General features: G+C 43.7%; 1 protein-coding gene across 3 annotated transcripts in view; it reads left to right on the top strand.

Moving 5' to 3' along the window:
- Positions 1-13,892, top strand: part of PTPRR (protein tyrosine phosphatase receptor type R) — a 234,507-nt gene that overhangs the window by 217,101 nt on the left and 3,514 nt on the right. The gene's annotated exons all lie outside the window — the stretch shown is intronic.

The raw sequence follows: 13,892 nt of genomic DNA, 5'->3' as shown, positions 1-13,892 counted from the left end.
TTGTGGCATGGGTCAGAAGTTCTTTCCTTTTTAAGGCTGAGTGATGTTCCATTTTGTGTGTATATCATATTTTGTTTATCCATTCATGCATTGCTGGATCCTTGGTTGCGTCCACCTTTTGGCTATTGTGAATAAGGCTGCCATGAACATGGGTGTACAAATAGTGGTTGAGATTCTTTTAGATGCATAGTCAGAAAGGAGATTGCTGGATCATATGGTCATTCTATTTTTAATTTTTTGAGGGGTCACTGCACCACATAAGAGTCCCACCAGCAGTGCACAATGGTCCCAGGTTCTATACACCTTTGCCAACACTTATTATTTTCTGGTTTTTTCTTAATGGTAGCCATTCTAAGGGCTGTGAGGTAGAAGAAGTGCTTTTATATGGAGATGGTTTGGTCACCTTTGTGATGCTCTGTGTTTATCTGTGTTAAAAACTAAACAAACTCTTAGAGACCTCTCTTCTCCCCCCCCCTCCCCCACAACTAAACCCATCTGGGTAAACGAACAGCCAGTGATGGAGAAAGTAAACAGATATTCTTTGAAAACAGGCACAGAAAAGGATGCTGTATCAGCACCCGGGCAGCCAGCCTCTGCTCTCCAGCTCAGTGTGCTATCGTGGAAAAGGGTTCTTCTAAAAGGCTGAAATATTGGGCTCTCTTCTTTCATTCATGCAGCAAATATTTATTAATCACCTCCGATGCCCAAGGCATCATCCTCGATACTATAAGTATAGCACTAAACAAGATGAGTGAGGCTTGGCTTCTCCTGGAGTTTACACGTTCATGCAGAGAGAGACAGGTGATAAAAAAGGAAAGAAAGAAACAGGATAATTTCGGACAGAGATAAATGCTGTGAAGTAAGAAAACAAGAGGGTCGTGGGACCTGGGCCTCTTGGACTTCAGCCCTGTGTCCTAGAGTTTCCTAAAAGTGTAGATAGTTACCTTTTAAGATTCATTCGACAAATATTTGTTGAGCACCTACTATGCGTTAGGTCCTGGGATTTCAATAAAAGTGACAAAGGACTGTTCTCAAAATTCAAGATATATATATATATATATGGATATATACACATATATACATGCATATCACTTAGAACAGGACCTGTCACGTAGTAAGCCTTCAACAAATGTGCAGTGTGTTACTATTATCTCCATTGTTATTAAAATTATCAGTAAAGTTTCTCCTATCTTGGGGTGCCTGGATGGCTCAGTGGTTGAGTATCTACCTTTGGCTCTGGGTGTGATTCCCAGGGTCCCGGGATCGAGTCCCACATCGGGCTCCCTGCAGGGAGCCTGCTTCTCCCTCTGCCTGTGTCTCTGCCTCTCTCTCTCTGTGTCTCTCATGAATGAATAAATAAAATCTTTATTTAGAAAAAAAAAGTTTCTCCTATCTCTGAAAATCAAACATTCAAATACCTCTGTCCAGATGTGGTTTTCCTTTCCCCAGCCCTCTTGGTTTTTTTGTTGTTGTTTTGTTTTGTTTTGTTTTTTTATCTCTTCTTAAATAATAGCTTCTAAGTCTTCACAAGTGTATCTGCCCTCCCCTTTTCCCTCAATTTTGGCTGGCTTCGTCGCAGCTGTTTATTGTAGCAGTTCCACCTCTGGCCTCTGGAAACAGGCTGCCTGGGTTAGCATCGTGGCTGCTCCCAGTTCCTGGTTATGGGGCCTCGAGTCATAAGACTTCCCCAGGGCTGGCTTTTCTCATCTGGAAGACAGAAGTCACGGTGGTACCTACCTGCTACTGTTGTAAGGAGTGAGAGGTGACCTGTCCAGTTCCTGGCACGTCATCAACACGCATCAGTTCAGCCACTGCTATTATCCACGTACATACAGCAGGAGACCTGAGCATGTGTCTGCCCACTAGGCCCAGTACTGTGTCCCTCTCAGGGCTGCGTGGTATCAAGATGAGACTCTGTGACGACCTTAGTAGAACACTCAGCCCGAGTTTCTCATGTTCTCGCTACCCCTCCCACTCCCCCCTTTCCTTACCCACATGTAACTGCTTCCAAAAATATTTCCTTTCTGTACATGAAATCAGCTCCAGGGATTTCTTCTCCTTGTCTTATGATGGCTGTCTCAGGGTCCTTCCATCCAGGGCTGCGGGGTCCTGCTGGAAGAGGGTCCCGTGTGTCCCAGGCCTTGGGGCCTACCTTCACCCAGCGTCGGAGGCTAAAGGGCGGCCGCCGAGTCCTCCTGGAGCTGTTCCCACGGTGACCTTGACCTCTCCTGCTTTGTGTTTCCGTAAACAAGCCTCCCACAAGGGACCCCCAGATCCCTCAGGGGCTCCAGTTCATACCCCTGCACCCGGCTCCCTTTCGGGCTATGGCCGCAACTCCGTGAACACCAGGCCCCTACAGAGCTCTAGGCTGAGTCCAAACCGAGTTGATCAGCACCTTCTCTGATCCTGTTTGGAACAACACATTGGGGGGAAGAAATGGGCTTGGTTGGCTCATTGGTATTCTTCAGTCTTGCCTGTTCCCCTTCCACCTACCTCCCCCACCTGCCATTGTGGCCTGACCTCCACCTTGGCTCCCACTTCCCAGTCACGTCCCCCTGTCAGTTCCACCAAATTGTCCTCTAGCTCTGCGTGGAATCACAAATACATTTTTGAACCATATCACAATGCCTCCTCTATCGGCTCCTTCCTTCCTAAAGCAAACGGTCAGAAATTTTAGCCTTGGCCTTCCATCACCACCAAGGTCTCCCCACAAAGCTTGTCTTTTTATTCCTGATAGGATCTCCAAAACATAGCCCAACTTCTCTGCTGATCTGAGGGCTCCCAACCCCCTGGCTTTGAATTCCTGCCAATATGTGTTTGGAAATCATTTCCACGGAGTCATTAATCAGCATCTCTTCTACATACATTCTTTCTGAGCAGCTGCTTCTGTTGTTTATGAAGTGGATGCTGTCTCCCAAACCTTCCTTGAAACGGTTTTCCCTTCCCTGCCTGCCTTCACAGGGGCAACACAGCTTTTCTCTTTCTTGCGTCTCCCTTCTGCTGTGCACTCCTCTGGTTATTATGAAAAGCGAGACTGAACAGCTTCCCCCTTTCCTTCACCTCATCCCAACTTCTTCTCCCCCAGACTTCTTGCTCTTGCTGCAGTCTCTGATCTTGTCCCCTGCCATGCTGGATCATGGCAATCCCGGTGTGTAGGTGATTGCTGCCTTTGACCGCATCCTCAACTCGTGCGGGTAAAAGAAAAACCAGCCCCAGAAAATCTGAACACCCACCTTTCTGCTCTTGCAGCTCCCCAGCCTTCATCAGTTCCTCACGCCTTGTCCCCGGCCCTCGGCCCTGCAGCCACCCTTGCCTTCAGTCCTCAATCTGTCTGTGGATATTCTAGAACACAGTGTTGACACTTGGAAATGTATTTAATCACCATCGCCTCTCTGCGATGGCCTTCAAAGTGCATGTCTCATAAGTCTCATTTAACTCCCAAAATGAACCCAAAAGTTGGAAAAGAGGTGTTCCTTGGCTCTGGCTTTTTGTTTGTTTGTTTTCTAATAAAGAAAGAATTCAGGATTGTCAAGGAACTTATCCAAGGTCATGTAGCTAAGAAACTAGCAAAATAGACCTCTTTGGGAATCCAGGACTTCCAACCTCTAACTCAAAAGGTGTGATCATGAGGACCCTGGGTGGCTCAGCGGGTTAAGCGTCTACCTTCGGCTCAGGTCCTAATCCCAGGGTCCTGGGATTGAGTCCTGCATCAGGACACAGCGCTGAGCAGGGAGCCTGCTTCTCCCTCTCCTCTGTCCCTCCCCCCTGCTCATGCTCTCTCTCTCTCTCTCTCAAATAAATAAATTCTTTCTTAAAAAGGTGTGATCCTGATAGTTGAAAGTAAACAGTCTTTTGGAATATGTTTATTGCAAAACTGCTTGACAAAACCATATCTTTTTGGGCATGCTTTGCCAATTATAAAAAAATGCAATGACACCATAAATTTTAAAACAATGGCTCCTAGGAATGAGAGCTGTTTCATGAAGAGATACAGTGATACCGTCAGCAGTTGCCTTAAGGATATAGTTTGAGGAACATGGAAAGGTTGGCTCATCCCAAAATATCTGTCCATGGAGGGAGCCTAAAATATCCCTGTGTGGTGGATGTCTGAAACGCCACTGCTGAAGAGCCAAGCTTTGGTTCAAAGAGTCATTCTTTTTTGAAGTCCTTTGAACGTGCAGATAGGAGGTGAGGGTGACACCTTCTGCTTCCTCAACTCTTAACCCTTTAGTTTAAACAAGGCGGTCTGTACTTTCCAGCTGGAGGAGGGGAGCAAGAGAGAATGTGGCTCCATGCGTGAGGAATACACCCCTAACGTAGGTTTTGATGGAAAGGACTTAAAGAGAGGGTGCCGGAAGTGGAGCCCACCTGAGGCCCTGTGGTGAAAACTGGTGGGGAGCCGTGGCCAGGGCGCAGGTGAGGGCAGGGAGACCAAGCACAAGAGCCAGCAAGGGAACCCTGGGCAAGATCAGCTACCACGGCCCAGTGCAATTCGAAACTGGGGGCCCTACGTGAAGAAAAATTATCAAATACTTCAAGAAGGTGACAGCAGAGCGTCAAGCCAGGTGCTGGGTCTTCCCAGCAGAGTGGGGGGCTGGTGTGACCCAGCAGGTCACAGGCCCATGAAGCTGACCCTGAGCTGGGATGTTTCTAGGATGAGTGTTTGGATATGGGCCTTACCCCTGTGTCCTGTGTCCTGTGGAGCAGTCACCAAGTCTCTGCCTAGCGCGGTGCTCCTAGATCACGTACACATTCCTTCATTCATTCACTCATTCATTCAACAAACATTTACCAAACACTTACTACTGGGCATCAGGCCCCGAGGCATAGAAGGCATAGAAGGATGGATTCCTCAACAGACTTTTCCAGACTGCGCTTCTCAAGGCACAACATAATTATGAAGTAAACTATGAGCGCCTGCCCAACACCGGACCCTCTTGGACTGTATTCAGGCAAAAATAAATACGTAACTTAAAGTAGGCTCCCAACTAAGTTTGAGCTTTATGCTATATCTCTTAGAAGCCCTCTCCACCTGGATACTCACAGCAAGGATGAGAATCTTAAGGAACCTGGGTAGTCCCCCCAACCCAGAAACCCATTGAACTTCCTGTAAGCTCTCCATCATATTTATTCGACCATACAAACTTCCCCCAAAGTCTATCTAAACGGGAGGAAAAGAGATTGTAAATAATACATATAAACTGTTGTATCAAGAGGTGTGGTGGTGAAGAGAAGACTGGGGATGGCGTCGGGATTTGAGCGTGTGGTTGGGGACCACTAAAACGTTGCCACCCGGCTGAGTGTAGTAATTATGGGGTGCGGAAGACAGAGCCCACAACCGAGGAGCTGGTATTTCATATGCTGCCGAGTACCAGCCCCACGGATTTCCCTCATCCTTTCACGCTCTCTTTAACAATGGCCTCTGCCCATGAGTGATCCAAGGCTGCACACTTTGCATCTTTTTTAAAATAGTTTGCCCTCCACCACTTCTCTCTGCCTCCTCTGAGGAGTCCGAGGCAGGGCTAACAGCAAAGAAGAAAGGCCAGTGGTTTAGATACTTGAAGTGGGCCTGTTCTGTGAGTGGTAAGTCAAGAGTTGGAGCGTTGAGCAGGATCAAAAACTTGACTCCAAGTAATAATATTAATAAATTACAGCACCTGATTATTGTTATTCAGCATGACAAAGGCAGGCAATTTGTACTCAGATCACCAATCTGCATTTTAGCAATAAATTCCAATGGTCTGGTTTAGAGATGAGTGTTATGCTGAATGGATGTTTCCATTGTAACAACAATGACAAAGCCATTTGGTGGATTCCTCGTTCTCTGGCAAGATGTTATTTTTATTGGCTTTAGGGCAACTTCTATTAATAGAGGCTACAGTTCTCACTGCAGATTCATGAGTCTGTGATTCTCTTTTTAATAATACTTTTGAGCATATTTTGAACTAAATTAGGATTTCTTTTTTTTTCCAAGGAGGAGTTCAAATTCAGTGCAAGGCACCCACAAGTGTTTTATTTAGAAGTGCATTAGTGATTCCTTCACTCCCATAGCTCTCATTTTTAATTAGAAGATGAAGTAGGTAGCAGGCAGTTGGGACCAAGCAACTGGCTGGTAGGACTAGGAAACAGGCAGCCACTAGAGTATAAGGTGCTGGAGGTCACTGGACCAGAGGTCAGAAGGCTTGGAGCCAATCCTGGCTGTGCCTTAATACCATGTGTGACCCCTTGTCCATTCTAGGCCTTTCCGCCTACATGTATAAAAGGAGACATGGGACATGTCGGTGGTCCCCCACCCTCTTCTGATTTGAAGATCCTCTTTTTTAAGAGTAAAATATTTCATGAACTTCAACTTGATAACTGGATTTTGAAACCCTTAATGCTTATAAATTAATTTTCGTTCTGTGACTCCAAACAGCACCTACATGCATTGGAAAATTAGTGATGCATATGCATGTGTGTTGATTTGGTCTACTGATAGTGTTGGGAGCACAAGTGGATTCAAGGACCCGTCCAATAAGATGCCTTCTCCATCTTGGGATTCAGTGATTGGGAAGTAACCACCCAGCCCACTAAACCTCCTCTTAGCTATTGTGTTCTTTGAGTCTTTGAACCTTTATTTCTGTAGAGAACAATAGAATGGCAATAACAGACAAAACACTTGCCAGACACCTACTAGGAAAGGGATGGTTTAAAAGATTTCTTTTAAATATTATACAAGTCTCTCATGCTTCAGGGGGAATCCAAAAACTAAAAGGAGCAAATGATGTATCCAAAGTCAGAAAACGAATTTTGACTGCCTGTTTGGTTTTTTTTTTTTTTTTTTTTTAACATTCTGATCTAAATTTCCAGTTTTTCTCTAATTAGATTGTCTAAATTCTGATTAGAAACACTGTTGTTTTCTGGAGTGGGAGACTGAATTGAGTTACACACAGATTGAAAGGAAGTTCACATTCTAGTCCTGCCTTTGACAATGACCCTGAACTAATTGCTGTATAAACCAGGGAAAATTGTTTATCTCTGATGGGTTTCAGTTTAGATTATTATTAATATCTGAACATGATAGATATGATGAGCTTTCTATTGGCCAGCATGATGAAAAGGGATATTTTGTTCAATCATGTTTTCCTGCTAATGGAAGGTTACTATACATACATAGGTCAACAATTTTCAAGAATTATGGGGGAAAAAAACCAGGGCCCATAACATTGGCACTAAACTGAACCCAGTATAATCATGTTTTATCACTTAGGCCTTCCATACCTGGCTTAAACTATGTAATTTATATATATATATATATATATAATTGATTTATTCCTTTGAATGAGAGACCATGCACAGTGGGGAGGGGCAAAGGGAGAGGGACAGAGAGTCTTTTGGGGGGGGGTGGACAGAGAGTCTTAAGAGACTCTGCACTGAGCAAGGAGCCTGACATGGGGCTCGATCTCATGACCCTGAAATCATGCCCTGAGCCAAAACCAAAAATCAGACTCTTAACCCACTGAGACCCCCATGGACCCCTTAAATCTTCTAATCTTCAATACCACCGCATTGTTCTGACTATACCATCTAATCGATAACTCTAGTTGCTGTTAAAGCTAAACCAACTAGCTTTTACCATACTTAGCTCCTACTACAAAAGATTCATTTAGGCTTCTGTGTGCCTGGGTTTTGCAGTATGAGATAGTGACAGAACGTCATTTATACACTGAATATGAGAGAGACACCTGTCCCTTTGAAAAATAATAGTAATCCGTCATAATAAAAATGGCCCAGAAGACTCAAAAATTGCCTCCCATGCACGAAGAGGATGACTAAAGAACAACATGTGGCCGTCAGAAGACATCTAGGCAGGGATGAAAGGAATGTGTTCCCTTGCAGGTTGACCTCAGACAACTTCTTCCCATGATATTTCTTTTAATCTCATTTGGCGTCTTTGGACACTAGAAGAACTCGAAAACAGAATTTGGGAAGTAAAGCACATAAAATACTATGCAGTCCCAAGGCCTTTTTCTTTCCTTTTTTCTTTTTTTTTTTCTTCCCCAGAAACAGGAAACAATCTGTCTAATCCTCCTTTTAGAGAGTCAGTGGTGAAATCTGCTGTTGTCTTTGTACATCCTTACCTTGGAGGCCTAAATTGGAATGACATCCAAAGACCTTGCTTGTGGCTTCCCAGACAGGATAGAAAAGTGCTTCCAGTGTGCGTCATATCATTGTTTAAATGTTTTGATTAATCACTCTAGTGTGGTGATTTCTCTCTCTCTCTCTCTCTCTCTCTTTTTAACTATAAGAATCCAAGAAGAGGTATATATAAGCCATCAGTTTTCCAGGCCAATAGGCATCCCCAAAGTATGCTTTGTTCCCAAAACTTGTTTAAAATAATTCCAAAGCTAAAATTTCCACCTGTTCGTATAATTTTTATTAACCGTACCCTTACATTTATCCATGTCTCTCTGCACTCCAACTCACTGCAAAACTCCCCTTAATTAGTGAATTTCAAAGATCTCATTTGAAGATCAGAAATAGAACATTTTGGTTTACTTCTTTTAAGGAAACTTAAAAATGAAGCCCCAGAAAAAGATAATGGACTTATTTACTTGACATCACAGTTCCTGAGACCATAATAAGAGGTCCTCTTATAAAAACAGATTATGCCAAATGAATCTCCCTAGCGGTTGCCAGGACAACCTTTTCCTTCTTCTCAGCTTGGAGTTAATTGAGTGTTAACCTGGGTATTTAGAAGAAAACTGATTAATTTTCGGGTGGGGTGGAAATGGAATTCAAGATATGCTAGAGTATTGAAGTATGATTGGATCATCATTGCATCCATGCTGGCTTTTATGCCCCACAAATACTTTGGAACACAGCTATTCCAGAGAAAGTGTCTTTGTTCAAAATACCTGGTCAGAATGAATCAGAACATGTATATTTAAATTTTCCCTCCTTGCTATGACATTTGTATAAAGACATGGGGAAAACCTTTGTTCAAGACACCTGAGTTACAGCAGCAAACATTAGCCTGGCTTGACTCACGCCCAAGCTGTCGAAGCTTTACCCCTGAGGCACATTAACGTCCACACCTTTTGTTCTAAATTTACTGTACCAAACTTTACCGAAAGAATTCCAGATTCAAAAATAATAAAAAGCCAAGGAGCGTAAGTTCCATTGTGAGCCCAGAAGTGAGTCACCACTGTAGAATTTCTTCTGTCTACTGATTAGACCGGATACGGGCTGGGCGGTGCAGCAGGAAAGGCTGTTGCTCTCTGTATGTGTGAGTTAATAGTCACAAAAGGTCACAATTTTAACATGTTAAAAACCAAATCTCTCTCCTGGGCATCTGGAGGGCTTTTTTCAACACACCCTCCCAGTAGCCAAGGGGAAAAAACGACATTTCTTTTCCTTCTAACCTGAGTCTAGCCCCAGCTGACACAAGCTACGTGCTTCCCGGCATGGAAACAGAAGACACTGATTTTTGTGTTTGGTCGGGCTAATGGGATATGAGATATCTGACATTTCTAGAAGGGTGGCATATCTGAATCCTCTCTGGCCTGGCCAAATACGGTGGTCATAGTCTGTGGCCACAAAGGGATCAGAGCCATGCAGCCAGCACCACTTCTGTAATGAAAGGAATGGCTTTCCTCCGTGGCCTGGAAACAGGCATAATTAGGGTAAACAGCTTATCACCCCAACCAAAGCACTTCTGTCAGTGAAGGGTGGCTTTATTAATAATTACGCAGGACAACCAGCGTGAACCAGGACTGACTGTCCCAAGCCAACCAGATGTATGATCATCCTGGTGTTGTGTTAACTAAACACTTACCAAAAGAGTATGTAGTATGTATTTAGTGCTCACTCATCAACAGTCACTGTGCTAAACATTTTATGAATTCTGTCATTTGAATCTTGCAACTTTGGGGAACCTGGGTGGCTCAGTTGGTTAACTGTCAAACGACTCTTGATTTGGGCTCAGGTCATGATCTCAGAGTCCTGAGTCCGGCTCCACCCTGAGCATGGAGCCTGCTTCTCCTTCTCCCTCTGCCCCTCCCCACTTATGTAAGCACACTCTCTTCTCTCTTTAAAATTAAAAAAAAAAAATTAAAATCTTGCAAAACTTGCAACTTTAGCAGGTAAATACTATTTGCCAGGCCAGTGGTTTTCAAAATTTTTGTGTGTGAGTAATGAGAAACAAAATAATGGGAAGACAGAGTCTTCCACAGAACACCAACTTGGAAAAACCAACCAAAAAATAAAATAGGGTCACCTGGGTGGCTCCGTCGGTTAAGCATCTGAGTCTTGATTTCAGCTCAGGTCATGAGCTCAGGGTTATGGGATTGAGCCCTGAGGTGGGCTCCAAGCTCTGTGGGGCATCTGCTTGAGATTCTCTCTCTCTCTCTCTCTCTCTCTGGCCCTCTTCCCTCCTCTCAGCCCCCTCCTCAGGCTGCCCACACATGCACATACACTCATGGCTCTCTCTCTCTCAAATAATAAATAAATAAATCTTTAAAAATAAATAAAATAAGATAGACACAACTGCCTTGGTCAAAACTGGGATCAGGAGCTAGTTCTAAAACCCAACCTCCTCCACCCTGCTGTGGCCCCTGTGGCACCACCCAAGGCAGAACTGTGGACTTTTAAGAATTCTGGGGCAGCCCAGGTGGTTCAGCAGTTTAGTGCTGCCTTCAGCCCAAGGTGTGATCCTGGAGACCCGGGATTGAGTCCCACATCAGGTTCCCTGCATGGAGCCTGCTTCTCCCTCTGCCTGTGTCTCTGCCTCTCTCATAAATAAATAAATAAATAAATAAATAAATAAATAAATAAATAAATAAAATCTTTAAAAAAAGAAAAAAAGAATTCTGTGAAGAGCCTTTTGTCTAGACATTGATAGGGTCTGACTCATTTAATCCTCACAATGGCGAGGTTTGTCATTAGTGTCATTTTATAAGTGAGGAAACCCCAGCTGGGAAGAATTAAATGATGTGTCCACACTCACGTAGGGAGTAGGTTCAAAAGCAAGGATTCAAACTTGAATCTGTCAGATACCAAGCCCACTTCTTTCCATGACATCACATGCCTCTCCTGTAACCGACTCGTAGGCCAGTTAATATTTAAAAACGTACTTGGATCTTTTGACCTAGGCTTGCCCCACCAGGGCAATATTGTGTCCTCTTCCGGGTGTGTACTTAGTTCTCCAAGGCCTTCAGGGCCCCCATCCTGGAGCCCCCCGCCCCCAGCAGTCCTGTTCAACCAGATAGTGCAGGCGTAACAAGAACGATAACAGTGGCCAGCTGTATGGTATCTGTATGTGTTCTGCTCTGTACTAAGCATTCTACATGGATGGTCCCATTTCTTTCTCACAGCAGTGCTCTGAGGTAGGCACCGTTATATTACTATCTCACCATTTTGCAGGTGAGAAAACTGTACTGCATAGATTGTGTAGTCAGATAAAGCAGCTAGTAAGCATTGGAGAAGGGATTCGTCTTGACAGCAGTGTATGGTGTCTTTTTCTCCCTTAACCCACTTTGGTCACTACTGGTGATGAACCTGACACCTTGGCATCCCCAACCTTTCAGAGCCACAATCACTCTTACAACTAACTGGGTCCCCTTGCCCTGTACTTTTGTCCCCCCACTCTTTTTTGATAAACTAATCCCTATTGGGCAGTAGGTATGGAATAAGTATATCTTGTTTCTTTTTGATCTGAGAAGTCTGGAACTCTGGGAAACAGCTTTGTACTTAAAGGGTATTCTCTGAGAGAGACGATGCATTGAGTAATGGTGGCCCATCTATGTTGGACCCCATAGGCCTTCTCCACTGAAGCGTCATCTTGATCAGCATGCAAATCTTTTAAAATCAGCCTTAGTTGAATTTAAACTATGATCTACTGGCAGTCAAAGATTATCTTAGTGCCTATTCTTTAAAAAGGATTTGGATGATGGTTTTTATTTTTTTATTTCTTTAAAATTCTATTTATTTAACAAAGAGAGAGAGAGAGAGAGAGAACACAAGCAGGAGGAATGGCAGGCAGAGGGAGAGAGAGAAGCAGACTCTCCATTGAGCAGAGAGCCCAACATGGGGCTCCATCCCGGGACCCTGGGACCATGACCTGAACTGAAAGCAGATACTTAACCGACTGAGTCCCCCAGGAGCCTCTGGTTGATGGTTTCTAAAGTAATAAAAAGAACATCCTGTCTCTTACCTTCAAAGACCAGCTTGTGTTACCAACTTTACATCAGTGATAGAGGTCTGGAATTCAGCAAGTCCGTGGAGTCTGGTCTGACCTGAAGGGTACCTAGGGACCAAGGCAGAGAAATCCTGAAGGATGAATTATTACAAGGGTCTCCTGAAGGTTCCATATAATCTAGTATTATTCATTTATTCTATAACTGAATTTTGCCTACAGGCATTTTATTAGCTTCTTGAGTATATTTTTACTATGTCCAGGCTATAAAAAGACTGTGTAAACTGCATGGAGATCCTAAATTTTAAGTTCTTACGAAGACCAACAGAGTATTCTATATACCAATATATGGAATTAGACATTTATTAAATATTTTCAGAGATGATTATGACGATGTCCTGAATTTGAACCAGACTCCACTGAATGAATGCATCCTGTAATGCCTTCTTGTAGCCCAGAGTTTATCTGCTTTCATATGACGTGAAAATAGCATGGCCCAGGTAATCTACATGACTTGTATTTACTTAGGACTAGTAGGTGCTTTTCACTATTGCATATATGAGAAGCTGTGACATCATGCCTACCCTTAAAGGATCTACATCCTAGTTGGAAACAGTTTTGGAAGGGAGTAGACAGTATATAACATGATATCAAATTACTTATAATAAAGACTTCACCTTGGCCCTGTCTTTTTCTGCTCCATTATAAATGACAGCCAAAAAGTAAAGCATGCTTGTTCAAATATCTGGAAGACACTGGGAGTGAGAAATAAAAAGCTAATATACTGAATGATAGAAGTCATGGTAACAGGGGGGCCTGGGTGGCTCAGTCAGTTGAGTGTCTGCCCTCGGCTCAAGTCATGATCCCGGGGTCTTAGGATGGAGCTCAGGCTTTCAGCTCAGCGGGGAGCCTGCTTCTCCCTCTCCCTCTACGTGTCACTCCCCCTGCTTGTGCTCTCTCTCTCTGTCAAATAAGTAAATCAAATCATAAGGAAGAAGAAGAAAAAAAAGAACTTTGTGCTGAAACCAAGTTGAAATTCATAAGAATGAATAGAGAGTCCTGCATTTAGTTTCCAAAATTCAATAGGTTAAGTACCGGATGAGAGTGAACTGTCATTGTCACACTCCAAAAATCAATCAATCAATCAATTAATCAATCCTGTAGACATTTTCATCAGTCCAAACCCTCACTCAATATCCTAAAATGCTTGCTGGGCACTGGGCTCCGGGCGGGCACCGTGATATCTTATCATCTGACATACCTACAGATGCAAACCCGTTGGCCTAAAACATGCAGCTCAAAGGAGAAAATATTCCCACTGACTAGACCTTGTCGGGAGTAGACACAACACTCCAAGAAGGTCATCTTTGATAAAATAGAAGAGGGAGACTAGATTGGTGAGTGACCGGGAAGCCAAGCTTTATAGAAATATGGAGGACCACAGGATGTTTAGTCTAGAGAAGAAAAGATTATAGGACTTTGATGGTTGTTTTCCAGCATTTAGAGAGCTATTGTGTGACTAGAAGAGAAGCCTTTAGACGTTTTTTTTTTTGGGGGGGGGGCGGTTATTTCAGTTCAACCAATGGGGTGAAATTTACAAGGAGTAGATTCATTTTGATCTCCTCAGAAGCTTTCCTGCAGCTTTGGGAAGGCTGCTTCTTACGATACCTCGCCTCCCCACGGAGCATCGCAACAGAAACTAGCTGGCCATCTGCTA

Source organism: Vulpes vulpes, chromosome 16 (assembly GCF_048418805.1).
Source record: "Vulpes vulpes isolate BD-2025 chromosome 16, VulVul3, whole genome shotgun sequence".
NCBI classification, from domain to species: Eukaryota; Metazoa; Chordata; class Mammalia; order Carnivora; family Canidae; genus Vulpes; species Vulpes vulpes.
Note: the sequence above shows the minus strand (reverse complement) of the source record. Positions and strands in the feature narration are given on the sequence as shown.